The sequence below is a fragment of the Megalobrama amblycephala genome, linkage group LG8 (genome assembly GCF_018812025.1).
Source record: "Megalobrama amblycephala isolate DHTTF-2021 linkage group LG8, ASM1881202v1, whole genome shotgun sequence".
Lineage (NCBI taxonomy): Eukaryota > Metazoa > Chordata > Actinopteri > Cypriniformes > Xenocyprididae > Megalobrama > Megalobrama amblycephala.
This window is the reverse complement of record NC_063051.1, coordinates 6,140,412-6,167,195: the sequence shown is the minus strand read 5'-3', so window position 1 is coordinate 6,167,195 and position 26,784 is coordinate 6,140,412. Positions and strand designations below refer to the sequence as shown.

At 35.4% G+C, this 26,784-nt stretch overlaps 1 protein-coding gene across 2 annotated transcripts in view; it reads left to right on the top strand.

Annotated features, from left to right (window-relative positions):
* The window catches only part of kcnb1 (potassium voltage-gated channel, Shab-related subfamily, member 1), a 37,005-nt gene that overhangs the window by 7,278 nt on the left and 2,943 nt on the right, over nucleotides 1-26,784 (top strand). The gene's annotated exons all lie outside the window — the stretch shown is intronic.

The window sequence follows — 26,784 nt, the reverse complement described above, 5'->3', positions numbered from 1 at the left end:
TGCGTCGGATTATGTGAGTATTGTATTTATTTGGATGTTTACATTTGACTCTGAATGAATTTGAGGCTGTGATCCGTGGCTAACAGGCTAACGCTACACTGTTGGAGAGATTTATAGAGAATGAAGTTGTGTTTATGAATTATACAGACTGCAAGTGTTTAATAATGAAAATAGCGACGGCTCTTGTCTCCGTGAATACAGTAATAAACGATGGTAACTTTAACCACATTTAACAGTACATTAGCAACATGCTAACAAAACATTTAGAAAGACAATTCATAGATATCACTAAAAATATCATGTTATCATGGATCATGTCAGTTATTATCGCTCCATCTGCCATTTTTCGCTATTGTTCTTGCTTGCTTACCTAGTCTGATGATTCAGCTGTGCACAGATCCTGGCTGCCCTTGTGTAATTCCTTGAACATGGGCTGGCATATGCAAATATTGGGGGCGTACGCCCCGACTGTTATGTAACAGTCGGTGTTATGTTGAGATTCGCCTGTTTTTCGGAGGTCTTTTAAACAAATGAGATTTATATAAGAAGGAGGAAACAATGGAGTTTGAGACTCACTGTATGTCATTTCCATGTACTGAACTCTTGTTATTTAACTATGCCAAGATAAATTCAATTTTTAATTCTAGGGCACCTTTAAAATATGCTAAAGCTAAAACATTAGCTCCACTCAAAATTATCTTTAAATGAAACATGAAATTAGTTAGAGAACAACAATAAGTGATATGGCTTCTATTTTTTCTATAAACAAGAAGTTATTATTGAGTAATACTGCCTTCACATGCTGTCGGAATTATCGTAAATACAAGTTTACTAGTTAAAATTTGGACATGAATGCCCTATCAAGTTGTATTTACCACTGGGAAATTCTGCGATAATTTTGATACCCAAGTTCCTGAGTTGGACAGGCCACAAACTTTAAACATCAAACAAAGCTCCCACATGTACCACGTGGCCACTGTACCACCTGACCGCTGTAGATTCATTAAGGCGTTGATAGTGGTGCCATGGAAACACATAATTCCCAGTCCAAGGACCAAAAGGACGGCTCCAAATATAACGTCACGTGTTGTTATCTCAAGATTCCGGTAAATATGAGGTGACGTGAACGCAGCATAACTTCATAATATTTCCAGTTACATTGTCTGTATTTGCTCCTCCACCAAAAAGAGTTCCAAACAAAGCCGAACCGATCATGTGTTTCGTTACTGAATGAATCAGCATTTTTGAAGGTATTGGTTGAATCAATGAGTCAATGATTCACCCATGAAGGTAGTCATTTGTCGCCACCTACTGGCGTAACAATGTAACTTGCAGAAATAGTCATCTTCTTGACCTAATTTTCTTTCCAAATTTGTATACATTTCTTGCTTCTGTTCTGTGGATCTCAAAAGAACCTGAATCAGTACAGGTTTGGAATTAGAGTAAATGATGACAGAATTTATTTTCGGGTGAACTGTGGCTTATTAATATTAATGACAAAATAGCACACATTGTCAATGTTTTGCAGTATTGTGGGGTTTTTTTTGTGTATTGGACTAATATTGGAGATATTGGTGAAAGTAATAACGTAATGATGCACTTAAACTGCATTTAATAACAAACAGTCTACATTCTGGTTTAACTGGCTGTGTTATCAGAAAACCTAGCCTGTTTTAGATTCTGCCAGCTTAACCCTATAGTGGGTTCAGTTCTAGACCTTGATGTTGTATTTTAAAACATTATTTTAGCTTCTTCTCAAACATTCTGATTCGTCTGTTTTGTATTGGATTCCTTTTTCTTCATGACCCAGTTACACTTCAATTCAGGAATGGACAGCTTTGCATTCTTGTAAAGAATCAGAAACAGAACAGAATTCACAGAATGTATGCTATTATCAATTTTTGATAAGGTGTCAGGAACACTGACCTTAGCAAAGGCTTGAAAAGCCAGTAGTTCTTAGGGTGTTTTACCATCTTTTGTGATCCTTTCCTGGATGAGAGAATTTCAGCAGGCCAAACACGTCCTGGGAACATTCACAGGTCCAAGTGTTCTCCTTTTTTTTTCTTCTTCTTCTTCTTCTTCTTCTTCTTTTTTTTTTTTAACTAACAAATAGTTCCCAAAATACAAAAGAGTTAGAAATGCTTTTAATCTTTACCTGGTCTTCTCAGAAATTTGCAATTAGTTTATACATTTCATCATATTTAAAGGTGCCCTAGATTCAAAAATTGAATTTACCTTGGCATAGTTAAATAACAAGAGTTCAGTACATGGAAAAGACATACAGTGAGTCTCAAACTCCATTGTTTCCTCCTTCTTATGTAAATCTCATTTGTTTAAAAGACCTCCGAAGAACAGGCGAATCTCAACATAACACCGACTGTTACGTAACAGTCGGGGTGTACGCCCCCAGTATTTGCATATGCCAGCCCATGATCGAGAAATTACACAAGGGCAGCCAGTATTAACGTCTGGGTGTGCAGAGCTGAATCAACAGACTAGGTAAGCAAGCAAGGACAATTAGCAAAAAATGGCAGATGGAGTGATAATAACTGACATGATTCATGATAACATGATATTTTTAGTGATATTTGTAAATTGTCTTTCTAAATGTTTCGTTAGCATGTTGCTAATGTACTGTTAAATGTGGTCAAAGTTACCATCGTTTCTTACTGTATTCACGGAGACAAGAGCCGTCGCTATTTTCATTTTTAAACACTTGCAGTCTGTATAATGCATAAACACAACTTCATTCTTTATAAATCTCTTCAACAGTGTAGCATTAGCTGTTAGCCACGGAGCATAGCCTCAAACTCATTCAGAATCACATGTAAACATCAAAATAAACACTGTACTTACGCAATTAGACATGCTGCATGACGAACACTTTGTAAAGATCCATTTTGAGTGTTATATTAGCTGTTTGAACTTTTTTTATGTTGTTTAAGGCAAGCGCGAGCTCTTGGGGCGTGGAGCATGAGATTTAAAGGGCCACACACCCTGAATCAGCTCATATTTAATGATGCCCCAAAATAGGCAGTTAAAAAAATGAATTAAAAAAAATCTATGGGGTATTTTGAGCTGAAACTTCACAGACACATTCAGGGGACACCTTAGACTTTTATTACATCTTTTTAAAAAAATTTCTAGGGCACCTTTAAAGAATCATAAATGATTACCTTATCAAAAACATTAAGTTAAAAATATTCAATTATTCTTTTCTTTTTTTTATAACTACAACTTTTGCCTCATCTCCTAATTCTTTTAAATCTCCTAATAGTTAGTAAGGTAGTTGTTAAGTTTAGGTATTGGGTAGGATTAATGGATGTAGAATATGATCATGCAGAATAAGGCATTAATATGTGCTTTATACGTACTAATAAACAGCCAATATCCTAGTAATATGCATGCTAATAAGCAACTAGTCAATAGTGAGAATTGGACCCTAAACTAAAGTTTCATCATTTCTTTAAATTACAATTTAGTAAATTGCTCTTTCTGTCATTCCAATTTGACTTCCTGAGAATGTGGATATTTTAATTCAGATATATAAAATTGAAATATATTTGTCATATCTTCTAATTTACATTAGTGCCAATGCTGTACTTCAGTAAGTGCAGAGTAAAAGGTATTTACAAGATATAACAACATTTCCTACATAATATGAAATCATTTGGCAAGCCTGTAATTATGCATTGTTATTGTTACCACAATGAATTATTTTGACATGTAACTTGAACACTCATGCATTATTAGAAAGTGTCCTGCAGTTATCGTGCTGCACTCAGCAGCTGCTTCATGAAGCTCATCATGGTACACAGGTCTTAACCTGTGGTTTGCTGCAGTTAGGATAGCCTAATTACCTGTGACACAGAAGTTGTGATGTGAACTTTTTATTGTGAATCACGTAATCAAGTATCGCAACAGTGTGATATGAATCATCTAATGCTCTGTGAGCTTTGTATCTAAATGCTAGGAAGCCATGTGGCTTGTTATTGTGCAATCAGCCCTAATTGCTTTCTATCGCATCTCATTCAACTTATTTGTGAGTAAAGTGTCTTTTGTTGTTGAAGATTTTGGCCACTTTTGGGGAAGATGTCTTATATAATGCGTGTTTATGCATGATCTCATAAAGGATAACACATTTAACTGGTGCCATTTTAACTTATGCATTGCCAAGCAATGAGAGTAAAAATGTGGTGTTGTCGTTTTTAAGATGACATTCTTCGGAGCTTGGGCCCCATCTTATTAATAACAGCCCATATTTCTGCATATATAATTAATCATTCTTTAATTAAACCTCATTAGGAGGTGATTTGTAGCATTTAGGAGGCTAGGCAGTCTTGGAATCTAATGAATAGAGAAGTGCAATTATTTTTTCAGACCCATCAATGCAAGTTGTTAAAATGAGATGTGACTGCAGAGCTCTTAAGAAATTTACCATCATACACCAAAATAGTTATGAATCAGACGGCTGTTTTCAAGCTCGGCTACGTCTCGCTCTTTTCTCTCGCACGCACAGTTACCAAAAACATGCCGCGAGTCAGAAATACAAGAGTCTCATGTCACTGTCAGTGTCTCGGCATGAACAGAAGCGACTTTTCTGGAGCAGCGTGTCTGGCTTTGACATTAAAGAACAGGTTCGTGCTACAGTTAAAGAAAGAGTTCACCTAAAAATGAAAATTCTGTCATCATGTACTCACCCTCATGTCATTCCAAACCAGTATGAGTTTCTTTTCTCTGTGGAACATAAAAAGAGAAATTCTGAAGAATGTGCTGGTCTCCCTTTTCCATGCGATTACAAAAATGGGTGGAGAAGGACATCAAAGCACAATTAAAATGGTGTTAAGTCTTCTAAAGCCATATGATGTGATGTCTTATTTGTGAAAAAACGTTTTTCCAAAAATAATCAGAATCATGAATCAAGTTCAACTCATTGATTCAGCTGACTGAACAACTCTGAAAAGGAATATTGTTAGTGAATAATATACAGACTTAAATTATGGCCTGTTTCTGACACAGAAATACTATTAGTTTCAGAAGGTTTGGAGTAAATTCAGACCACTTTTTGAAGATTGAAAGCTTTAGTTCCCTTTTATTGTTATTTCATGGAAAAGAGTGACAAGTCTTTAGATTTTTTTTTTCTCCACGGAAGAAAAAAGTAATAAAGGTTTGGAAGGACATGAGGATGAGTAAATGACAGAATTTAGATTTAGTGGGTGAACTGTCCCTTTAATTAAGGGCTTTTCCATTAAAAGGATAATTCACCCAAAAATGAAAATTCTGTCATCATTTACTCACCCTCATGTCATTCCAAACCAGTATGAGTTTCTTTTCTCTGTGGAACATAAAAAGAGAAATTCTGAAGAATGTGCTGGTCTCCCTTTTCCATGCGATTACAAAAATGGGTGGAGAAGGACATAAAAGCACAATTAAAATGGTGTTAAGTCTTCTAAAGCCATGTGATGTGATGTCTTATTTGTGAAAAAAGTTTTTTCAAAAATAATCAGAATCATGAATCAAGTTCAACTCATTGATTCAGCTGACTGAACAACTCTGAAAAGGAATATTATTAGTGAATAGTATACAGACTTAAATTATGGCCTGTTTCTGACACAGAAATACTATTTAGTTTCAGAAGATTTGGAGTAAATTCAGACCACTTGTTGAAGATTGAAAGCTTTAGTTCCCTTTTGGAAAAGGGCGACAAGTCTTTAGATTTTTTTCTCCATGGAAAAAAAAAGTAATAAAGGTTTGGAAGGACATGAGGATGAGTAAATGACAGATTTTGTCGGTGAACTGTCCCTTTAATTAAGGGCTTTTCCATTAAAAGGATAATTCACCCAAAAATGAAAATTCTGTCATCATTTACTCAACCTCAAGTTGCTCCAAACTGGTATGAATTTCTTTCTTCTGCTGAACAAAAAAGAAGATATTTTGAAGAATATCTGTAAACAAACAGTTGATGGACCCCACTGACTTCCAAAGTACAGAAAAAAATCTATGGAAATCAATGGGGTCCATCAAACGTTTGGTTACAGACATTCTTTAAAATATCTTCTTTTGTGTTTAACAGAAGAAACAAACTCACACAGGTTTGGAACAACCTGATTATGAGTAAATGATGACAGAATTTTCATTTTTGGGTGAACTATTCCTTTAAGGCTAGTGATTACTTTCCCCTCTTCATTGCAGAATTGTGGCATATTTCTGCTTCTTTGCAAACATAATGTATTTGTTTACCATTTTAGGCAAAATCAAAGCTTTCTAGAAGTTAATTTCCTATATACTGTGAGTGCTTTAATCCATATGCAAAAGTAGCAAAACAGCAATTTAAAAATGATAACATTTCTGCTAAATTGTTTAACTCTCAATAGGTCTACATACAGTTAGTGTTAATCCATCCGTAATCGCAGCATTCCCATTCACCTACACAATTGGCAGCAGAGCCTCTGTTGCCATGGCAAACTCCATCGGTTTCCAGGGCAATGGCTTGTGTCTCTGTGTTGAAGTAAGAGTATGTAGTGTGCGGTGAGTACATAATGAAGCTTACATTGATTTCATCATTGAAACTTTCAAGTTTGACCAGCATGCTTAGCAGAATCAAAAATATATTGTCAGTGTCACGTTTTCCTCTCTCTACAGACCTATTTTGTGTTTATATGTTTTTTGTGGGCGGAGACTACCTGGTGGCAGAAAAAGACAGTTCTGCAGTAACAGTTTGTGGAAGCTATGGAATAAAAGAATAAAAAAAGTTCATTTCGACTTTATATCTCACATTTCTTAGAAGGAAAAACAGAATTGTGAGATACATCTTTTTTCCTCAGAATTGCAAGTTTACATTCTGCAATTCTGACTTTTTCCCCTTAGAATTGTGATATAAACTCACAATTGCGAGTAATAAAGTCTGAACTGGGAGATATAAACAAGCTAATGCAAGAAAAAAAGTTAGAACTGTGAAATAAAAATGTTTTAGGCTATGTTTAAAAGTTATCTATTTTGGGAAACTTAGCAACCATAGTTTTTTTTTTTTTTTTTTTTGTAGATTATTCATGATTCATTTCCTATTGTAGTCATGATCCTTAGGTACTGTAATGAATCATATTAATGCACCTGTTCCCACTTCCAAGTGATTAATGCATTACACATATAGGTGCTGATCCTTTCTATATAGTCACTAACCTTAAGTGCTTACATCTGGAAGATTATCTGGAAGATCAATACAATGTCAGTTAATATCTTATTTTCGGACACAATTTTATCTGGTCTCTATAACATGCACTCATTCAAAATTCATATATAGATAGCAACAAGCTTAGCGATCAATACTGTACTGAAGATAAATATGATATACATACATACATTTTACAATGTATTTAAACGATCCAATATATCAAGCAACAATCATATATAGTGATCGATATCTTAAAGGTGCCCTAGAATCAAAAATTGAATTTACCTTGGCAAAGTTGAATAACAGTACAGGGAAAAGGCATACAGTGAGTTTCAAACTCCATTGCTTCCTCCTTATGTAAATCTCATTTGTTTAAAAGACCTCCGAAAAACAGGCGAATCTCAACATAACACCGACTGTTACGTAACAGTCGGGATCATTAATATGTACACCCCCAATATTTGCATATTTGCCAGCCCATGTTCAAGGCATTAGACAAGGGCAGCCAGTATTAACGTCTAGATCTGTGCACAGCTGAATCATCAGACTAGGTAAGCAAGCAAGAACAATGGTGAAAAATGGCAGATGGAGCAATAATAACTGACATGATCCATGATTACATGATATTTTTAGTGATATTTGTGAATTGTCTAAAATTGTTCTAAATGTTTTGTTAGCATGTTGCTAATGTACTGTTAAATGTGGTTAAAGTTACCATCGTTTCTTACTGTATTCACGGAGACAAGAGAGTCGTCGCTATTTTCATTTTTAAACACTTGCAGTCTGTATAATTCATAAACACAACTTCATTCTTTATAAATCTCTCCATCAGTGTGTAATGTTAGCCCGTTAGCCACGGAGCACAGCCTCAAACTCATTCAGAATCAAATGTAAACATCCAAATAAATACTATACTCACATGATCTGACGCATGCATGCAGTATGCATGACGAACATCTTGTAAAGATCCATTTGAGGGTTATATTAGCTGTGTGAACTTTGTAAATGCACTGTATTATAGTCGAGAGCTTGGGGGGCAGGGAGCGCACGATTTAAAGGGGCCGCAGCCTGAATAGGTGCATAGTTAATGATGCCCCAAAATAGGCAGTTAAAAAAATTAATTAAAAAAATGTATGGGGTATTTTGAGCTGAAACTTCACAGACACATTCAGGGGACACCTTAGACTTATATTACATCTTGTTAAAACTGGTTCTAGGGCACCTTTAAGGAATATTATATATATATATATATATATATATATATATATATATATATATATATATAGTAGTGGCCAAAAGTGATTTCCACTTTTAAAAATTATTGATTAAAAATTTGTTAAAGATTTTGTAAGCATATGAAGTTGTGCTTGGAGTTAATTGTTTTATTTGTTTAATGAAACATGGCAAATTTTGCAGACATAATTTTTGGCAAGGTTGTCATACAAACAAATTATGAACACACGCAAAACAAGAGAGAACCAACAAAATATTAACAAATGATTATTTTGTAGTCATTATATGCTTTTTCATGGAGGCTTTTTGTTTTCATTATTTTTTGTTGTTGTTTTTATTAAATTATTTTTGTCAAATAATTTTATCAGATAAATACCTTAACCAAGTTTAGGGTTTTTTCTTCCCTCATATTAAAAATATTTAAAAGTATAAAATATTTTCCTCATATTTTGATGGTTTAATCAAACGTCTAGGGTCATTAAAAACAAATATCCAAATATACACAATATTCAATATTTATACATTTTCTGTAAAATATTGATTGCTGCTGTATTAGTATAAAAATAATGAGTAACACATTACAATAAGGTTTCTTTCGTTAACATTAACTAAGAATGAACAATAATTCTACAGCATTTATTATTCTTAGTTAATGTTTATTTCAACATTTACTAATACATTATTAAAATGAAAAGTTGTATTTGTTAACAGTAGTTAAAGCATTGTGAACTAAAATGAACGACTGTACTTTTATTAACTAACATTAACAAAGATTAATAAATAATGTAACAAATGTACTGCTTATTGTTAGTTTGTGTTAGTTAATACATTAACTAATGTTTACAAATAAGACCTTATTGGAAAGTTTTACCAAATAATGAGATACTGATCAAGACTACCGAGTCTTCACAGCATACACATGTACAGGGTATTGATACTGTGCTGCATAGCATTGTTAACCCAACACGAAACAAATGAAGAAAGACTGAATCGGCAGAGGTTCATGTTCGCAATCGGCCCTGGTTGCCCTGTACTCAGTGTCCCTGGAGACAATATGTCAATACTATGCTGTCTCAATACTGTGCTATCTCTGTCGACTGGGCTGGGCTCACGGTTTCTTTTTTAGCATCTGCAATGCCCAAGGACAACAAAACCTAGCCAGACTGTTTCCAATACTACTGTTGTTGTTTTTTTTCCTCTCATTGAAAACTGCTGAGACTGTTCATCATAGCAAGTTGAGTTAGTACCAAATGTGAACATATGGAACACTGTCATTTGTTTGTTAGTTTGCTTGATGCATCAGCTAACATTTAACACTCAAAGGCTAACTTTACACATATCTTTTTTCACAGCATCACTACTGTGTCTTCCAGAGCATGAATTATACAGCTGACAGCTGAATCATTGTAAATTAACACATCATATTTAAAGGGGTCCTTGATTATGATTTCACTTTTTTAACTTTAGTTAGTGTGTAATGTTGCTGTTTGAGCATAAACAACATCTGCAAAGTTACGACACTCAAAGTTCAATGCAAAGAGAGATATTTTCTTTTACAGAAATCGCTTTTTAAGGACTACAACAAACTGCTGGTAGGGACTACAATGAGCTTCTTCCCGGGTTGTTGACATCACGAACCCCAATATTTACATAAACCTGCTCCCAGGAACATGCTACAAAAGGGGGTGAGGCCATGTTGGGCTGCTTTAGAGAAGAGAAAGAATTGTTGTGCTATGCCGTCATTTTACCCCGGACTATTTCACAAACGTGTCAATTCAATGCTGGATTTGCACACAAGATTAACATGACGGCACATGCTAGTCATACTACTAGTCATACAACTACATACATTTATCCACTAATCATTAAGAAATGTCCAGTTTCATTCTAAAAGTTGTAACTTCTTCCTGAGTCTCTCCATCAGTGTCCGACTCCGGTTTGAATAATGTAAGGCTGAACACCGTTACTGACAATCATCATTTTGGTTGCGTGAGATTCTCCAGCTTTGTTGTTGTTGAGCAACTGAAGCATGAGCTGTTAAAGCTCCGCCCTCTTCTGGAAAGCGGGCCGGGAGCAGCAGCTCAGTTGCATTAAAAGGGACACACACAAAAACGGCGTGTTTTTGTTCACACCCAAATAGGGACAAATTTGACAAGCTATATTAAATGATCTGTGGGGTATTTTGAGCTGAAACTTCACAGACACATTCTGGGGACACCAGAGACTTCTATTACATCTTGTGAAAAGGGGCATAATAGGTCCCCTTTAAATCTTCTCAAATTTTTTCTAAAAAGGTTCTACAAAAGATTTTGCACTCTCCCTAAAACCCACCCTCCAAAAACATGTCAGCAAACCTGATGTAAGCAAACCTGAAAGCTCAAATTGACAGGCAGAGGGTGTTTTTGATTGGCAACCGCTTTATTTATCGCTGTTTACAGAGCCTAGGTCTATCACAAAGACAGGTCTGGGGCTAGTTGCATAAACTGCTTAAACTAGTCTTAAAAGTTAGTCATTTTTTTTCTTCAGGACTGGTCCTAATATTTTAAAGTAAGCAACATAAACAGGTTGATTGGTCTAATTTGAATTGGAAAAGTAAGACTGATTATCTCTTAAAGGGTTAGTTCACCCAAAAATTAAAATTCATCATATATTACTCACCCTTGTGTTGTTCCACATTCATAAGATATTTGTTCATCTTCGGAAAACAAATATTTGTAATGACATCTAAGAGTTTTCTGTCCCTAAATAGAGGTTCAACATAACCACTACTTTCAAGGTCCAGAAAGGTAGGAAAGACATCAGTACTCCATGTGACTCCAGCGGTTTAACCTCAAGGTTATGAAGCGACTTGAGTGCTTAGTTTGTGGCAAAAACATAATTGACCACTTTATTTACGAAAATATTGATCTACAACGCGCGTTCATGAGAGCACCACGACGCATGCGTTTAGTGTTCACACGAGAGCTGACATTGTTGCTTGAGCATGCTTTGGATAATATTATTTTGTAAATAAAATGGTAAATTATGTTTTTTGGTGCAAACAGAGCATAAAATTCATAAAATTGAGATTAAACCACTGGAGTCACATGGATTACTTTAATGATGTCTATCCTACCTTTCTGGACCTTGAAAATGGTAGTTGTGTTAGATCTCTATGGAGGGACAGAAATCTCTCAAATCTAACTCAAACTAGTTCTTAGTGGCTAATTTTATGCAACTGGTGTCTCAGGACACCCATTTGAGTGATCTGTCAGGTAGAAGGGACAATTTATGCGTGGTACTCTAAATAAAACGCCTACAGCATACGCCTTTACAAGAACTATCTGCCACCTCCAGAAATGTGAGCACTTGCATAATGCATAATGTCTTTCGTAATGTGTAAATCACTTATGAAAATAAACAGAACCAGCAATTCCAAAACAGATGCACAGCTTTTAATTAACATGATTTGATGAGTAATTTTTTGTGCCCTCTAAAAACTATATTACTGTCAAGAGCAGTAAGTAACAGCAGACCTACAATAAAATAAAAGGGCTTTTTCTGGCATCGTTAAATGTTCTTTTCCGCCATCTATCTTAACCTTTTCGCATGACATTTGGCACGAGGTTTATGTAATGTTGATGCATTGAGTCCCTTTACTGGCCTTCATTATCCTACCCAGAGGTATTACTATGGTATGTGGATTAGTGTGGTCAATATGTAGTATATGCTTACATGGTTAGCATCATAACAGAAATATGGAATATTCAGCATGTTATTAGTTTAAATCCAAAAGCTCTGTTCCAAGATGTAGCAAACTACCTTGCTATGTAATTATATAATTTTATTATATTTTGCAAATGTATTATTTTATAATATTTTCATGATACTGTTTGTTTTCATTCCTCAATATAATTGTATAAATATTATAAATATATTATTTTCTTAATAATGATGCAATCAACATATTCCTCTACTTACAATGCATTCTGGTATTGCATTTTAATGCTGCCTTAGACTGCTCACAAGATTTGAAACTGCTGTATAGATAAGCTAAGTGCTCTTTCTTTAATGTGAGCTCTGGCTAAATTAGCAGACACATCTTGTATGTAAGCGATTATGAAATGATGAGAAAGTTCCGGCATACAAGAGAAGGCTAATCTAGAGAGAGATAATCAAAGATGGTTTCTGTCAGCATATCACAGAGGAACATGGTGTCTCATTCTATTGAAGTCTTTCCCAAGCCATTAATACTCCATCGAGACATGAGCTTGACTAAAACAGGAACAGACTGAGCGTATGATAAACAGAAGAAGGTGTACGTGTGTGGGGGTTAATTTGGTCTTAAAGGAATCCAATGAGAAAAAATTAGTTCAAATTGGAATCTTTTTTTATTACAAAATTTGCCATTTTGGCCTTTTTGAGCACTTGTTACATTACTGAGATCAATTATAGACCTTATGCGCCAGAAAAAAAAACAAGTGTACAGCAATCTTTAGAATTTTGTGTTTAAACGTACATTTTTGCATTAGCTCTGTGTATTTCTATGGCATCGCTGTGGAATAGTAATTAGCTGGTGAAGTGGATTTACTTATACTAGTAGAGTTAACTAAAGTTATCATGAGCATTGTAATGTTTGAAGCGGATGTAATAACAAATGTCAGTAGACTGGGAAGATTTTAAATCCGTAAGATCTTACCTTCATGCTTTCAAAATACAAACTGGAAGACAAAACACAATGAGCGCAGCACTGAAAAGGAGCAGGGCTACATAAGGTCTATAGACTTTGAAAAATCTACATTTGGTCTCATAATTGCTGTCTAAGGCCCTGTTTACACTAGTTTTCGCTAGTTTTACACTACTTTTGCTACAGTTATGCCTATCGTTTACACTACTCCGCTGTTTTCAACCTTCGAAAATGGAGACTTTTTAAAATGCTGCAGACCCCGTTTTAGTTTGAAAACTCTGGGTTTGCTTTTCAGTGTAAATGGACCAAAGTGGAGACTTTTGAAAAAGAAGGCACGGCTGCCCACATTACCTTACCAGAAAACAACAATAACAGAACAGGGCTGCGTTTCCCAAAAGCATCGTAAGACATCGTAAGTTGATCATAGAGACTGTTGATGGCAATACGATCAACTTAAGCCAGGGACACACTTAACAACTATCTGAAACATTCTAAGACTGAACTCAATACGCTATATGATTTTAAATGCTGACTGTAAACACCAACTGAATGCAACTCAAATTACATTCATAATCAGCCTTACAGTCATTAAATGTGTCCCTCGCTTTAGGCTTACAAAAGGCAACTGTTTACACTTGTACGCACTTGCCCAGTGTGTATGAATGGTCATGTGACATGTGTTTTCAGTCGTGTAGTGTGGACAGAGATAGTTTCTGAAACACAGTGGAAACGCCAGTATAGATGGTTTTCATTTTAAAACGCCATTTTAAAGTGGAAACAAACTACTGTAAACAGGGCCTGAGAGAAACATATGACATCAGGACTGTCAGTTTAACATGCAATTAATTTTTTATTTATTTATTTATTTTTTTAAATCTTTTTCTTTATTTAAAAAAAAAAAAAAATAAATTAAAAAAAGCAGTTACTGATTAGCTAGTAGTGAACTACTGCATTCAGCTGAGCACTATTACTTACTAATTTGTTAATCTGAGTTTCTTGTTACTTAATAGTAGTTACTAGAATGTTAAAGGTGCCCTAGAACTTCTTTTTAAAAGATGTAATATAAGTCTAAGGTGTCCCCTGAATGTGTCTGTGAAGTTTCAGCTCAAAATACCCCATAGATTTTTTTTAATTCATTTTTTTAACTGCCTATTTTGGGGCATCATTAACTATGCACCGATATATAGGTTGCGTCCCCTTTAAATCTCGTGCTCCCCTGCCCCCGGAGCTCGCGCTTGCCTTAAACAGCAAACACAAAGTTCACACAGCTAATATAACCCTCAAAATGGATCTTTAAAAGATGTTCGTCATGCATGCTGCATGCATGGATCATATCATGTGAGTATAGTATTTATTTGGATGTTTACATTTGGTTCTGAATGAGTTTGAGGCTATGCTCCGTGGCTAACGGCTAATGCTACACTGTTTGAGAGATTTATAAAGAATGAAGTTGTGTTTATGCATTATACAGACTGCAAGTGTTTAAAAATGAAAATAGCGACGACTCTCTTGTCTCCGTGAATTCAGTAAGAAACGATGGTAACTTTAACCACATTTAACAGTACATTAGCAACATGCTAACGAAACATTTAGAAAGACAATTCACAAATATCACTAAAAATATCATGTAATCATGGGTCATGTCAGTTATTATTGCTCCATCTGCCATTTTTCGCTATTGTTCTTGCTTGCTTACCTAGTCTGATGATTCAGCTGTGCACATCCAGACGTTCTGCCTTTGTGTAATGCCTCGATCATGGGCTGGCATATGCAAATATTGGGGGCGTACACCCCGACTGTTACATAACAGTCGGTGTTATGTTGAGATTCGCCTGTTCTTCGGAGGTCTTTTAAACAAATGAGATTTATATAAGAAGGAGGAAACAATGGAGTTTGAAACTCAGTGTATGTCTTTTCCATGTACTGAACTCTTGTTATTCAACTATGCCAAAATAAATTCAATATTTAATTCTAGGGCACCTTTAACATTGCGTTAAGGCCCATTCACACCAAGAACAATTGCTATAAAGATAACAATAAAGATATAGTTTTAACACCACTCACCACAGCTATAACAATAACGATATAGAGAAACAATATTGTTGGGATCACTTTCAGAACGATTTTTTCCCCTCCCGGAGATTTGCTTAGGGCTCCCAATAATGTAAACACACCCCTGGTTGCTTTTATTCCACTATATTGACTTCGTCAGCTAAATTCACTGTCAGATTAGATGGATTACACTTGCTAGATTCACTCGAAACATAGCTGAGGACATCCGCTGGTTAAAGCTGTGTAAATGCAACAAGAACAGTAAAAACATGTTGTACACACTTTGAAACAGCAGCGCGTGAGCTTAGAATAAACAGACCGTTATCGTTCGTTGGTGTGGATGCAAATATAGTTATAGTTATCTTTATAGTTACCGTTCATGGTGTAAATGGGTCTTTTCTCAGTTGTTGTCTTGTTATTCATTAATGATGGAACAGTATTCTAAAGTGTTACCAAATAATGTAATATAAAAATGTACACATTTAATCATATGGAAATAGAACAAACAATATACTGACTTCTAAAGGTGCTTTATTCATCTGCCACAGTAATGTCTTTTCTCAGCAAATATTAATATATGCATTATTATTATGATTACTTGATTTTCTTATTCAGAAAATCGCATAATTCAATTAAGATGTTAAGTGATGAATTCTTTAATATCTACTGTTTGAGAAAATCAATCCATTTCTTTCCCTATTGCATAGAAATTCCATTCGAATGAGCAACATGCTAATAAATCACAGGAATGGGAAAAAGAAAAGGAGCAGGGTTCAACAGTTTCCCATGTTGTCATTTTATTCTGTCCCTGCCACTTGGCTTGTCATTTTTATAGTGACAGGTAGCTCTCACTGTGCTACGTTATAGTCAGTGCAATCAATAGAAACGACCGTAAAACACACTACACAAGACCTTCTGAAGCACGGAGAGCATCTTTAGTGCAGACCCTTCTCTGGGTGTCAGAGATTGGATTACCGCTGGAACGGATTTGACAGGGAAGCAAAGGCCAGGGGTACAAAATAAATGGCACTCAAGGATGGGTGTGTGATTCTAAGTCAGACGCAAGAGAAAGAAAGAAAGAAAGAGAGAGATAGAGAGAGAGAATGACCCTCAATGTCTTTACATTAGAACCAGAACAATGTATAGGCCTTTCCCAAGAAATGGTGCCATTTGTGCCTGCTATTTAAAATTTTAGGGTCAGTAAGCTACACTGACACCTGGTTTCACAGACAAGGCTTAAACCTAGTCCCAGACTAAAATACATGTTTGAGCTGTTTTAACTGGAAGCAACTTGCACTGACATATCTTAAAATATGTCCAGATGCACACCAGGCATGTTTATAAAGGCTACTTAATTGTCCTAATTGAACTAAGGCCTAATCCTGGCTTAATCTAAGCCCTGTCTGTGCAACCACAGGGGCCAGTTACATAAACCGCTCAGACTAGTCTTACCAGTTAGCCATCAATGCTTTTTCTTTTAGACTGTTCATAACTTTTTTAAGATATTTCCTTGAAAACGTAGATTTGCATAATTTGATACCGAAAAGTACGACTGAATGCCCTTTGACTAACTGCTAGTGGGTCATATTAGATCTTAAGACACTGTCTTAACATAATGGCTATGTTTATGCAACTGGCCCCCTGGCCTAAGACTTTTATTCAGCAAGCATTAAATTGATCAACAGTAACAGTAAAGACTTTTACATTGTTACAACTTTCTATTCATCAAATAATCCTGATAAAAATGTATCATGGTTTTCCACAAAAATATTAAGCAGCACAACTATTTTTTAACAAGAAATGTTTTTTGAGCACCAAATAAGGATCATGTGACACTGAAGATTACAGTAAAAATCATCTTTGCCATCACGGGAATACATTTGAACACAGAATTACATTTTAAATATGTCAAAATATAAGTAATTTCAACTTGTAATAGTACAATTTAAAATGTTATTAAAATACAATTTTAAAAAGTTATTTTAAATTGTAATAATATTTGACAATATGTTTTTTAGGCAAAGGCAAAATAGGTAGAAAATTAGGTAGAATTTAATATTTTTCTTGTACATACCCTTTAAAATGCATTGTATAATATTCTAATAATAAACAGACATTATATTTATTTTCATTTTCAAATTGATGTTTTTTTGCACTACACTAATCAGCGTCAAAGCTTTCAAATAATGTGGCTACGTCCGGTATGCTGTAAATTATATATTAAAAAAGTCAGCCACTAGCACAGTTTCTTGAAAATGAGCCTTATACTGTTAGTAGTTACGCTTGTGTAACCACTGGAACCAATGTAGGTTCCATGTGGAAAATAACTGAGACTACTCTCGGAGATACATTAAAAAATAATGTGATTGCTGCGGTACACCTCTCTTAATTACCTTTTCCTAAGTGTAATCTTGAACGCTATCTCTTTGTTCCGCGGCGTTACTGCCTTTAAACTTTAAACATTCAGGTCAAGAGTCAAATTACATGATTCGTTGACTTTTGGGAGTGTACGCTCCAACTGCACATATTGTAATGTCTTGTCAAGGCTTTTGTTCTTCTACATTAGGATGTGTTGCTGCTCTCCATGTCTGAACTTTTCATCTTTAGCTTGTTGTATTTCTGTAAATGCCTTCGCCACTGTCTGATTTTCCACTGACACACACGCACACGCTCACACAGACACACACATGCATTCTTTTCTCTCTCCCATCCCTGCAATGCTAAAAAGCGTGTCGTCATTGTCACCATAGCAACTGTGTCTTGTGCGACGCTTGAACGCACAGCTGTCTCTGCCAGGATAAGCAGCGGCGTGCGTATGTGCATGTTTACTTTGTGTACCACTTTTTTTTTTGGGGGGGGTGTGGCGAGGAGAGATTGTGTTTGATTCTTTATGCCAGTGTCTAATATGAAATGTATGAACAAGTTTGAAACAGCGTGTTTGTGTTCGATCTCATTTCTCATCATTAGATGTTCTTGAATGACACTTAAATGAGAGATTAGATACACTTTGCAGAATTATTACTACTCATACTTAGGAACCTAACTGTTAAAGGGATAGTCCACCCAAAAATGAAAATTCTGTCTTCATACTCACTCTCTTGTGGTTCCAAAGTTGTATGATTTTCTGCCATCTGTGGAATGCAAAAGAAGATATTTTGAAGAATGTTGGTAACCAAACTGTTTCGGTTCCCATTGACTTCCATTGTAAGGTCAAAAAGTAGAATGGAAGTCAATGGGAACCAACATTATTCAAAATATCATCTTTTGTGTTTTGTAAATGATGACAGAATTTTCATTAAAGGGGACCTTATTATGCCCCTTTTAACAAAATATAATATAAGTCTCAGGCGTCCGCAGAATGTGTCAGATGTTTCAGCTCAAAATACCCCACAGATCATTATGCTGTGTTGTAACTGCTCATTTTTGAGTGGAAGGAAAAGCATGCTGTTTTTGTGCATGTATCTTTAAATGCAAATGAATAATAATAATAATCTTTATTTTATATAGCGCCTTTAAAGAAACATCTCAAAGTGCTTTACAAGCATAAAAATAAATTGAAATAACAATAAAATAAACAAATATATATAAACAAATATATATATATATATATATATATATATATATATATAAAATACAATTAAATCACATAAATGCTATCCTAAATAAATGGGTTTTAAGAACAGACTTAAAAAAACTAAAGGAACTGAGTATTGTCAGTTTTATTTAAAGGTGCCCTAGATTCAAAAATTGAATTTTTCTCGGCATAGTTGTTCAGTACATGGAAAAGACATACAGTGAGTCTCAAACTCCATTGTTTCCTCCTTCTTATATAAATCTCATTTGTTTAAAAGACCTCCAAAGAACAGGCGAATCTCAACATAACACAGACTATTACGTAACAGTCGGGGTGTACGCCCCCAATATTTGCATATGCGAGCCCATGTTCCCAACATTATGAAAGGCATTAGACAAGGGCAGAACGTCTGGATCTGTGCACAGCTGAATCAACAGACTAAGTAAGCAAGCAAGGACAATAGCAAAAAATGGCAGATGGAGCAATAATAACTGACATGATTCATGATAACATGATATTTTTAGTGATATTTGTAAATTGTCTTTCTAAATGTTTTGTTAGCATGTTGCTAATGTACTGTTAAATGTGATTAAAGTTACCATCGTTTCTTACTGTATTCACGGAGACAAGAGCCGTCGCTATTTTCATTATTAAACACTTGCAGTCTGTATAATTCATAAACACAACTTCATTCTTTATAAATTTCTCCAACAGTGTAGCATTAGCCGTTAGCCACGGAGCATAGCCTCAAACTCATTCAGAATCAATGTAAACATCAAAATAAACACTGTACTTACGCGATTAGACATGCTGCATGACGAACACTTTGTAAAGATCCATTTTGAAGGTTATATTAGCTGTGTAAACTTTTTTTTATGTTTTTTAAGGCAAGCGCGAGCTCTTCGGGCGTGGAGCATGAGACTTAAAGGGCCACACACCCTGAATCGGCTCATTTCTAATTATGCCCCAAAATAGGCAGTTAAAAAAATGAATAAAAAAAAAATCTATGGGGTATTTTGAGCTGAAACTTCACAGACACATTCAGGGGACACCTTAGACTTATATTACATCTTTTAAAATAAAGTTCTAGGGCACCTTTAATAAGTGTTTGTTCAGTCAACTTAACATTGCTGAGTGAAACGCTCAAATAACTGGGCAATGGATCCATAGTTCCCAGCATGCTTTAGGAGAGGGACTGCATTAGGAGAGTAAATTTAGGGATTAAAGTGTTATTTTATGTGTTTTTCGGTAAAGGGAAAGATGTTGTTAGTTTATGTTTGTGTTTAATGTTCAGTTATGTTGGACATTTAAAGGAGTTTCTGTACTGTTTTTGTCTCATATATACATTTTTATAGGATGGAATTCCTGCACTCAATTCAATTGAGTTTATTTTTTTATTTTTTTAAAGTGCAAAATTAAATAGTTAATTTAATAAGGTAAATTAAGTCAATAAATGTGCTCACCTTACATAATAAACATAACATTATTAAGTAAACTGCACATATAAATATTATGTAACAGTGACAAATTCAAATGATTTGTATTTACCCAAAATAAATTTTGTCAACTTTACTTGAATTTATTTTGTTCATGCAACTAAATTGTTATTTGTACAAATAACTCAATATAGTAGCATGGAACCACTTGACACTGCTTTTTTAAGTGAATCAAACAATTCATTTTTTTTAGTGTTGTGTAGTGATCTGCATATCATAGAGACTTGAGATATAAGAAGTAATATCAGAAAATGTTGAAATCTAGTTATTTAATAATTCTATCTGATGGTCTACAATGAAATACAACATAAAGCATAAAAATTGGAGCATGAAATTTTTCCACATGCTGTCTGTTGGATCATCATCTGTGGGGTGTGTGTGTGTTCTAAGAGAGCACTCCTGCAGGATCCCAAAGCTGCCCGACTGGAGCTATTAATAACTACATCAGGGGCTGGGCAGGTTTATATATAGACTCAGCGACTGGATTTTCCCTCTCATTGCAGACAAATGAATAATGAACGAAAAAAAATAGGGCTCTGCCAAGGACCAGTCGCTCAGGTCATCTAGCTCTGTCTGTGTGTGCACGCACGAGGACACAGCTGTTGCCTCTGTATCTCAAGGGCTTTACAAATTCAGCCGAACCTTGTCTTCCAGCATCAGGTCAGAGCTGTTTCGAGCGACAAACAGAGGATAAAGACAAGGACATTTCTTCAAGGGCAGTACTAAAACTGTACTATTCATAAAGGATTTTAACTCATTTCACATTGATATTCACGAGAACGTGTGTGTGAATGTGTGTTTGAGTCCTTTGTCATGCCATCGTTTGGTGGAAAATGTGGAAGACATGGTCTCTTCTGGTAACCATGGCGACAGTGTCACTTTCAGAGGGACGTGAAGGCGTGTTCGGCAACACTATCAGAAGCTCATCTCTCCCTCTCCCCTTACACCAACCCACAAGTCTGGGTCTGTCTGGCTTCTCACATTGTTGCAACTTTTTAGATGATTGCTCACATTCACGTAAATGACGTAAATGAAGGAATGTTCTATCTAGAAGCAAAACTCCTAGCCATGGTACTAGGTCATTGTGGGTGGTTGCAAAAGCATTGCTATCTAGTTGCTAGGGAGTTTCTGAATGGTTGCTTACTGGTGCGTCAATATGATTCTTGTCTCTAGATATGGCCCGGATTCTTCCTTTGATGAAGATCCAAATCATTTTTTACCTGATTTTTCATCTGTTAGATGAAAACCAAGTTGTTTTATTTGTGCTATCATTCATGTCCATAGCGGAAATGGTGCAAGGTGAGTTATGCATAAGAACTTAAGGTTAGGGGTTCATTAAGATAGAAATGATTGCCATTTACAGTCAGAATCAACCATTGACGTCAACAGGATATATTGTTATTGAAGCCATGGCTTAACAGTTATTGCTTATACTCTGACACGTTGAAATCTGTTCAAATCTGATATTTTACAGTTCTGTTCCCCCATAATTTCCTGTTCTATTGCCTATATTATACTATACAAGTTAACTCTTTCTCCGCCAACTTAAAAAAAAAAAAAAAAAAAAAAAAAAAGCAGCCTCATGCACTTGAATTTGGGAAAGTTTCATAAAAAAGCAACACTTTATACAAAAAGCTGACAAAATGGTGTTTTTGTCAAAGACTTCATACCCGTCAGATTCAGAACCATCATCAGAACCAGACATTTCATTCGGTAATGTTAGGCAGTTTTGATTTATATGCTGTTTAATGTTTTAAGCTATGCTTTTATAGCTTGTTTCTGCTTCTTTTCGCCTGTGTTTTGATCCGGAGATTCTGTGCTCTTTCAGAAGATGCGTAATAGCGCCCCCTACTGTATAACAGTGAAAACATGGAGTGGGGGGGGGGGGGGTAATAATTTGGCAGGGAGTCCAAATTATGCACACGGAAAATTCCATCAATGGCGAGGAAAGTCTAAAAATAAGTCCTAAAATAAATAAAAAAAGGAAACAGCATAGATTATTAAAGCTACCAAATCCATAACAATAAAACAAGGACCCAGTGTGAAGTAAACTTACAGAATTTTAGTACAAGACTAGCAACAGTCATTTCCGCATAAACACCTTCTGACTGCTGTAAGTTTATAAGTAGCACCTACTCTAGCATGGTGTTGATGCTGCTGATAAGAGGGACAGAGGCTTCTACACTTTTCAAACAAATCTCTTCATGTGACTGCCTCCTACTGAGCTTGAAGAAGGTTGCCATGACAATTCTGCAGCAGTGGTTGAATGTCAGTGGTCAAGGTCAAAAGAGGAGTTTTCACTCAAGAGTCACAGACATCTGCACAACAACTGGGTTATGCAGGCTTATATTTACTAATGGTGATAAATAATATATAATGAGAAGAGTTTATAGTCTAGAAAAACACTCAAGGAAATTTTATCTCTAAAAAAACAAGTGCAAACACAAAAACATTTAAGCCATTTTCTTCATTCATATATATATATATATATATATATATATATATATATATATATATATGCAACTCTTGGAGTTGCACCTCATGTAAACAAAAACAATCATTGGGTGGTTCTCTTGTCACATGACAACAACATGGCTTCCTTCATGTTGGTTACATCACTGACTTTGATTTGGCGGACAAACGGTCAAAAATAATGTCACGATTTTTTGTTCACATAATCCTTGAGTATGGTAAAGTACTACTGAGTATTGTTTTTATGCATTTACTATAGCTTTTAAACCGCACACATTCTCTGATGCATAATGTGTTTCCCTAACACCGTAGTGCACATAGTTTACCGTCCCTGAGACAGAATTGAAAATTGTGAATGCTCAAGATGCGTACCCATTTCTGTTTTTTTTTTTTTTCCAGCCTCAGATGCGCTTTTGGCATCAAAAAGAGAGTTACGTCACTGCAGGTGGCACAACCTGATCAATAAATGAAAAGAAATGCTCAAAGGAGCAGTGACAATCGCATTTAGTTGCATTTAGTTTTTCCATTTTCTGGATTAATTTTAATGTATTTTAAATAATGTAATAAACTAGCTTCATGTCACTGAGAATCTCATTTGTGTTTTTTTTTTTTTCTTTTCATGCAGCCCTTTATGGGATGTTTTTGGAGCTTTTGGAGACTTGTGCGTGTGTGTGTGTGTGTTTGTATGCATATGAGTATATTTGTTGTGTGTCTCAGGAGAACATAATTTGTACATGATTGTAGGAGCACCCCACTGGATGTGATAATGAGCCGCTCACCTGAGATTTCTCCCTGTGCATCCTTAGCTGTCTTTACACAGGGAGTTGACCCTGTTATGCCTTCCTCAGCTTGAGTGTGTACAGACATTATTAACTGATTATCACTTGGTCAATGGCTCAATTGATTGTGCACTGAGAATACTGTATGTGCTGAACCCTTTTAAAATGTATTCCCCATTTAACATTCATTGTCACTGAAGTGGACTGTCTTTTTTTAGTTGCCCTTTTCACTTTTTAACATTAAGAATGTTATTTTGTAACGCACATGTGCACACACACGTAAAAGGCCAAGAAAATGACCCAGAAATGATTTTTTCTTACCTTCAGGGTTCAGAATCACTCAGAGATGTAGTAAATTGTTTTTTCTCAGAGGTTGCTCTTTTATAGCTCAGATGTAATGGAGTTGTCAGTTATGTTTCTTTTAGGTAGTAATTTTGTCTTTGTTTGGCCTTGCAAACATTTGATGAGAAAGGTTTGAATTGAAGCTAAATTGAAGCCATACTGAAATCTCTGAATTTTCACAATAATGTTGAGGTCTGAAATCTATAGGAAACATTAGACTGCTCTTTAGGACAAAACTGAAATATTAAAGACATCTCATATCCTATCTCTTAAGGGAATTCTCATGATGTTCTATTCTAATTGTTTGTCTTTTATAGAGTTTTTTTTAAATGTGCCCAAGAACGTTCTTTCACAAGATGTAATATAAGTCTAAGGTGTCTCCTGAATGTGTCTGTGAAGTTTCAGCTCAAAATACCCCATAGATTTTTTTTTATTATTTTTTTTAACTGCCTATTTTGGGGCATCATTAACAATGCACTGATTTACACTCGGCGCCGCCCCCTTAAATCGCGTGCTCCCTGCCACACCAGCTGTCGACTATATTACAGCGCATTTACAAAGTTCACACAGCTAATATAACCCTCAAATGGATCTTTACAAGATGTTCGTCATGCATGCTGCATGCATGCTTCGAATTATGTGAGTAAAGTATTTATTTGGATGTTAAAGTTTTATTCTGAATGAATTTGAGGCTGTCCTCCATGGCTAACGGCTAATGCTACACTGTTGGAGAGATTTATAAAGAATGAAGTTGTGTTTATGCATTATACAGACTGCAAGTGTTTAAAAATGAAAATAGCGACGGCTCTTGTCTCCGTGAATACAGTAAGAAACGATGGTAACTTTAACCTCATTTAACAGTACATTAGCAACATGCTAACGAAACTTTTAGAAAGACAATTTACAAATATCAGTAAAAATATCATGCTATCATGGATTATGTCAGTTATTATTGCTCCATCTGCCATTTTTCGCTGTTGTTCTTGCTTACCTAGTCTGATGATTCGGCTGTGTGCAGCTCCAGACGTTAACTGGCTGCCCTTGTCTAATGCCTTTTATAATGTTGGGAACATCATGGGCTGGCATTATGCAAATATTGGGGCGTACACCCCGACTGTTACGTAACAGTCGGTGTTATGTTGAGATTCGCCTGTTCTTCGGAGGTCGTTTAAACAAATGAGATTTATATAAGAAGGAGGAAACAATGGGGTTTGAGACTCACTGTATGTCTTTTCCATGTACTGAACTCTTGTTATTTAACTATGCCAAGATAAATTCAATTTTTGAATCAAGGGCACCTTTAAAGACCAGAACAACACAGCTAATCACTTTGGACCAATAAAAAATTTTATATCTTAGAATGGAATGCATCAATAGAATGTATACCAATGACATCACAAACATCCAGTCAACATTACTGCCTTTCATTTGACAGTGAGGATAAAACAGAAGGGGGATGGAAGGTCCATTGTGACTTAGTAGATATTGTGGTTGCTGATAAAAATGTTATATCTTAGAATGGAATGCAGCAATAGAATGTATACCAATTACATCACAATCATCCAGCCAGCATTATCGCCTTTTATTAGAAAATGAGGATAAAACAGAAGGGGGATAGAAGCAGGATGGAAGCGGGATGGAAGCTCCAGTGTGTCTTATAGAGATTGTGGTTGCTGATACCGATGTGAAAATAATGCTGCTGAAGCTTTGGCAAGCTTATAAATAAAAAGGCTAATCTTTGCTGTTTATAGGTTATGGGATGTTTTTAATCTTATTACCACTTCTAACTTACCCTCATGACTCACGTGACTGGAGGGTATCATCTCTTCTTAGACACATTAATACACACAGATAAACACCTACAAATGCAATGAGTCACAAATGATTTTCCATACTATTCATATGAAGGTGAATCATTTGATAATACAGAAAAAGAGAGATTAGCAGGCTAAAATAGGGGATAGAGGATGAAGTTAGAGGTTCATAATTCAGTTATGCCATGGCATCACATCAACATAGTGGTGGCTGTAGGTGACCAATTTCAATGTCATTAGATTTACACACCCAGTAGACTCAAGTTGACTCTCAATTTAAGAATCCTCAATGTTGTTTCCACCATCATGTTTTTTGCTTAAAACACACAGAGACTTTTGCCAGAAGTGGCCTCCTTCTTTCCACTCCCCCAAAGAGTCTATGAAGAGAGTTTCTTTGTCCACGTTTCTCTTATCTCAGCCAAAGAGCTCTGCAAGACAATGTTCGGGTCTTGTTAATTTCTCTGACTATTGTCTTTCTCTTTTTGAGTTATTTGGTACGAAAGCCTCTTAGTTGGCTTAGTGGTGTTAGGATTGTACCACGTTTTTGTCGTTTTGTTGTAATGGAAATGACAGTATGTTGTTCGGTGGGAGGTTTAAAGCTTTACAGATCTTTTTCTAATTTTCTAGCTTAGTTTTTTTTCTTTCTGGAAAGTTCCACAGGGAGCTATTTTGTTTAAACTGCAGGACAGATCTTATCTGATGATTTAGTAGCAAGACCTCACTCACACAAGTCTTCTTTGTTATCTTGATCTCTAAAGAAATTTAAATACTTCACCCAGTTTAGTTGTTTTAGTTGCTAGTTCTGTTTATTAATAAACTGAGTGATTTTATTACTAGGAGTTTAGTTTTAGTAGGATCATAATCATAAAAAGATGCTGTGATTTTCTACCTGAATAATTAGACTGTTTTGTGGATTTGTCTTACTAACCAGTATTCTGGTTTTACTGGTTATTCCATGTTTCAGAACATTTATTTATATCTAAAAAATTCTCTGCTCTTTAAATATTACTCAGTCATTTATTATTTTATACTGCTCTTTTGACCTAACATCACAGGTAAATCCATTATTATGCAATGTCCTGCGTTCAGTGTAGCAGTTCAACAGCTCAAAAGTGAGTAAAAAAGACTTGGATTTTATGTAGATGATTTGACTGACAATGTAGTTGACAACTTGTTTAGCATAGG